Consider the following 5,000-nt stretch of genomic DNA (forward strand, 5'->3'; position numbering starts at 1 on the left):
TCACGCCATTGGACTTAGTCGATTTTTCTCAATTTTTTTGGCACCAGAGCCGGACCCCGCCACGTGCGCCGGGCTCGTGCCCAGGAAAGATGCACCCTGCCTGGGGTGCACTTTTCAGAAAACCAGCCTGTCTTTTCCTGGAGGTCTCGTACTTCCAGAGCTCCGACGGGGCGTAGTCTGGATTTTATATGCCCACCCAGAGTGAGTCTGAGTGGGACTCACGACGGTCTGATCGCTGGTAGGGGTCCTCTGTGTTTGCCACCACCACGCTTCCCCCTCTCTCATACATCCCCGAAGGCCCGTTTTAGGACCGTCTTCGCTCCAGGCGGAGCTCCAGGGGTGGCGGGCGAATCTGAATCTGGCCCAGGACGGGCCACCCTCCCTGGGCTGGCCAGGGAGGTCTGAGGGCATGGAGCTTTGGAACCACACCACGTTATTGGACTCTGTCTATTTTTTCCCCCAAACTTTGGCACCAGAGCCGGACCACCACACCATGTGCGCTGGGCTCGTGCCCAGGAAAAGATGCACCCTGCCTGGGGTGCACTTTTCAGAAAACCAGCCTGTCTTTTCCTGGAGGTCTCGTAACTTCCAGAGCTCCAGCGCGGCGTAATCTGGATTTTTACATGCCCACCCAGAGTGACTCTGAGTGGGACTCACGACGGTCTGATCGCTGGTAGGGGGTCCTCTGTGTTTGCCACCACCACGCTTCCCCTCTCTCATACATCCCCGAAGGCCCGTTTTAGGACCGTCTTCGCTCCAGGCGGAGCTCCAGGGGTGGCGGGCGAATCTGAATCTGGCCCAGGACGGGCCACCCTCCCTGGGCTGGCCAGGGAGGTCTGAGGGCATGGAGGTTTGGAGCCACCGCACATTTTTTGTACTTTGTCGTTTTTCGAGATCTGGGCTTCAGAGTCGAGCCCAGGCTCCGTTTCAAGGTGGGCATTGGGCTTCGTTCTTGCCCAGGAGACCCGCACCCTGCCTGGGATGCACTTTTCAGAGAAACCGGGCCGCCTTTTCCTGGAGGTTCTCGTGTTTTTCAGAGCTCCACCACAGCAGAGATTGAATCCTCTTCCCCAGCCAGAGTGCACCCTCTCTGGCTTGGGTGAGTGCCTTGAGTGCCCTGGAGGTCCGAACCAACAGCACGTTTATGGACTTTGTCTATTTTTCCAAATTCGACTCCAGAGTCAAGCCGGCCAAGGGGCTCTCTGAAGGCCCCTCTCTCCCTCCCTCATCCTCTACAAGAGCCCCATGGTCCGTTTTAGGACCGTCTTCGCTCCAGGCGGAGCTCCAGGGGTGGCGGGGGAAATCTGAGTCTGGCCCAGGACGGGCCACCCTCCCTGGGCTGGCCAGGGAGGTCTGAGGGCATGGAGGTTTGGAGCCACCGCACCTTTTTGTACTTTGTCGTTTTTCGAGATCTGGGCTTCAGAGTCGAGCCCAGGCTCCGTTTCAAGGTGGGCATTGGGCTTCGTTCTTGCCCAGGAGACCCGCACCCTGCCTGGGATGCACTTTTCAGAGAAACCGGGCCGTCTTTTCCCTGGAGGTTTTCGTGTTTTTCAGAGCTCCACCACAGCAGAGATTGAATCTGCTTCCCCAGCCAGAGTGCACCCTCTCTGGCTTGGGTGAGTGGTGCCTTGAGTGGCCAGGGCCAACATCACCCACGGGCATCGGGCTTTATTCGTGCCCATGAGACCCGCACCCTGCCTGGGATGCACTTTTCAGAGAAACCGGGCCGTCTTTTCCTGGAGGTTTCGCGTTTTTCCAGAGCTCCACCACAGCAGAGATTGAATCTGCTTCCCCAGCCAGAGTGCACCCTCTCTGGCTTGGGTGAGTGCCTTGAGTGGCCAGGGCCAACATCACCCACGGGGCATCGGGCTTTATTCGTGCCCAGGAGACCCGCACCCTGCCTGGGATGCACTTTTCAGAGAAATCGGGCCGTCTTTTCCTGGAGGTTTCGCGTTTTTCCAGAGCTCCACCACAGCAGAGATTGAATCTGCTTCCCCAGCCAGAGTGCACCCTCTCTGGCTTGGGTGAGTGCCTTGAGTGGCCAGGGCCAACATCACCCACGGGCATCGGGCTTTATTCGTGCCCATGAGACCCGCACCCTGCCTGGGATGCACTTTTCAGAGAAATCGGGCCGTCTTTTCCTGGAGGTTTCGCGTTTTTCCAGAGCTCCACCACAGCAGAGATTGAATCTGCTTCCCCAGCCAGAGTGCACCCTCTCTGGCTTGGGTGAGTGCCTTGAGTGGCCAGGGCCAAAATCACCCACGGGGCATCGGGCTTTATTCGTGCCCAGGAGACCCGCACCCTGCCTGGGATGCACTTTTCAGAGAAATCGGGCCGTCTTTTCCTGGAGGTTTCGCGTTTTTCCAGAGCTCCACCACAGCAGAGATTGAATCTGCTTCCCCAGCCAGAGTGCACCCTCTCTGGCTTGGGTGAGTGCCTTGAGTGGCCAGGGCCAACATCACCCACGGGGCATCGGGCTTTATTCGTGCCCAGGAGACCCGCACCCTGCCTGGGATGCAGATCGGTTTGTGTGAGTCCTGGTTGGGTGAGCGTTACCCTTCTACATCACCCCCAAGGCCCGTTTTAGGACCGTCTCGGCTCCGGGCGGACAGCCGGGGGGCAGGGGGCGAATCTGCCTCCGGCCCGGGTCGGAGCTCCCTCCCCGGGGCCGTGCGTGGAGACCCGTCGCGCCCGGAGCTCCCGTGCAACCCCACGTTTTGGACTTGGGTTTTGGAGCGAGCGAGCGGGGTCGAACCCCGGGGGCCGAGCCGCCACGGAGTCCCCGAGCCCCGGGGACGAAGCCCCGGGAGCGAGGTCCCTCCGTGGAGGCGCGAGCCCCCAGGGCCCGGCCGCCCGCCCGGGGAGGAGAGCGCACGCTCCCCTACCCCTCAAAACCCACGTGGCTGGTTGCAGCAGACCCTGTGCACCGGAGGTTCCTCCAGGAGCGCGGGGCTGGGTGCTCTAAGCCCAAGTCATACAGGCAACCATGCCTCCCCGGGACTCCCCCTGCGAGCGGCGGCTGTTTGAAGGACGGTAACCCCACTGCACGGGGCTTCAAACGACCGTAGCTCGCCGAAGGCGGCTCCGATCGACGCCAAATTTTTATGGGCTGGAGAACGGGACGAGACCTTTCGAATGAGACCGCCCCCAGCCCCGTGGGCCCCCGGGGGCCCGAGATACGGGCCCCCAAAGCGCCCCGGAAGCGGAAAAACGCAAATATCTCGCCGAAAACTCGACGTGCCCGGCCGAGGCCGGGCTCATTCGAACCGTCTCGCCGAGCTGAACGCGTCCATATGCGTTTCGTCGTTTTTGGTCGAGTATTCGCGGAGATATCGGCCGAAAACCCTCGGCCGCGCTCTGAAATGGCGCCCGCCGATGACGTCACGATCCCGGGAGAAAATCGCCCGTATCTCCGCGACGCGAAGGCCCAGAGAGCTCAAATTTGGGTGGCGAGGTCCCACGGGGGCCCTCGCTCGAACCAGGGCGGCGGCGGGCCCCGGGGACGCCCCCTACCGGATCGCCGTTCGCCGGGACCCCCGACTTTGAACGGCTATAACTCGGGGACCCGGGCGAGTTGGACCTCGTGGGTGGGCTCTTTCGAAAGGCCCCGTCCGGCACTACGGTCGATTCGAGTTTGGGGAAGATTGGCCCAGGGGTTCGCGAGATATAAGCCAAAAAACGCCGCGCCTTTGACCGGGCCTAACTCCCTGACCCCGAGGCCCCCGGGGACGCGGGTGGCCTCTTTGGATAGGGCCCCTCGAGGCCTACGGAAGACCCGAGTTTGAAATTTTTTCGCCCGGCCGTCTTCGAGATATCGGCGAAAAACGGAATCTTCCCGTCCGGTGGGTGGGTGTGGGTGTCTCCGGGGGGCGGGGGGACTTCCAGGACCCCGGGGGGGGGGCCACCTGGCCGTGCCCGAGGACGGTGCACCTCCCTGGGTGTGCCGTCAGAGCCTCCGGGGCCCCGGAAGTCCCCGCCCGCTGCACGTTTTCGGACTTTGAGGGATTTTCGGGCCCGGAAAAGGGCCCCGAATTCGAACGCACGTAGCTCGGGGACCCGGGGGCCCAGAGACACCGGACTCGGGTCAAGTGTGGCGTCCCGGCGGGCCCCTCGCAAAGAGCCCGCCCCCGAGCTCCGGGGCCCCCGGGTCCCGGAGAAAAGGGGCCCGACGTGTCGGGGGGGCGCCTGGGAAGGAAAGGTCCCAGGGGCCCGGGGGAGGCGGGGTCCGAGAGGGCCCGTGGGGAGCCCCCGACACCCGAAAGGGCGAGCCGCTGGGACCTCCCCTCTCCGAGATACGGGCCGTTTTCTCCGAAAGTCGCCCGCGCGTAACGGGGCCCATCTCGGGACCGGGAGGTCCCAGCGGCTCGCGGCGGCGGGTGCGGGGCCCGCTCTCGGGGACCTTGCTCCTCCCGCCGTCCCGAGCCACGGGGACCTTCCGGTCCCGAGATACGGCCACTTCCTGTCCAGCTTTGACCGGGTGTAACTCGAAAAGTAAGCCGAGTTGGGGCTCCACACTCGGGGGTATTGGGGGCCTCTAGGAGGGCCCCCCACGCCGGGTGTATGGGGCCCCAACTCGGCTTGGTTCCGGAGATATGGCCCTTTAAAGTTTCAACTTTGACCGGGTGTAACTCGAAAAGTAAGCCGAGTTGGGGCTCCACACTCGGGGGTATTGGGGGCCTCTAGGAGGGCCCCCCACGCCGGGTGTATGGGGCCCCAACTCGGCTTGGTTCCGGAGATATGGCCCTTTAAAGTTTCAACTTTGACCGGCTGTAACTCGAAAAGTAAGCCGAGTTGGGGCTCCACACTCGGGGGTATTGGGGGCCTCTAGGAGGGCCCCCCACGCCGGGTGTATGGGGCCCCAACTCGGCTTGGTTCCGGAGATATGGCCCTTTAAAGTTTCAACTTTGACCGGCTGTAACTCGAAAAGTAAGCCGAGTTGGGGCTCCACACTCGGGGGTATTGGGGGCCTCTAGGAGGGCCCCCCACGCCGGGTGTATGGG

The sequence above is a fragment of the Pimephales promelas genome, chromosome 2, assembly GCF_988280905.1.
Source record: "Pimephales promelas chromosome 2, fPimPro1.hap1.1, whole genome shotgun sequence".
In the NCBI taxonomy this organism is placed as follows: Eukaryota; Metazoa; Chordata; class Actinopteri; order Cypriniformes; family Leuciscidae; genus Pimephales; species Pimephales promelas.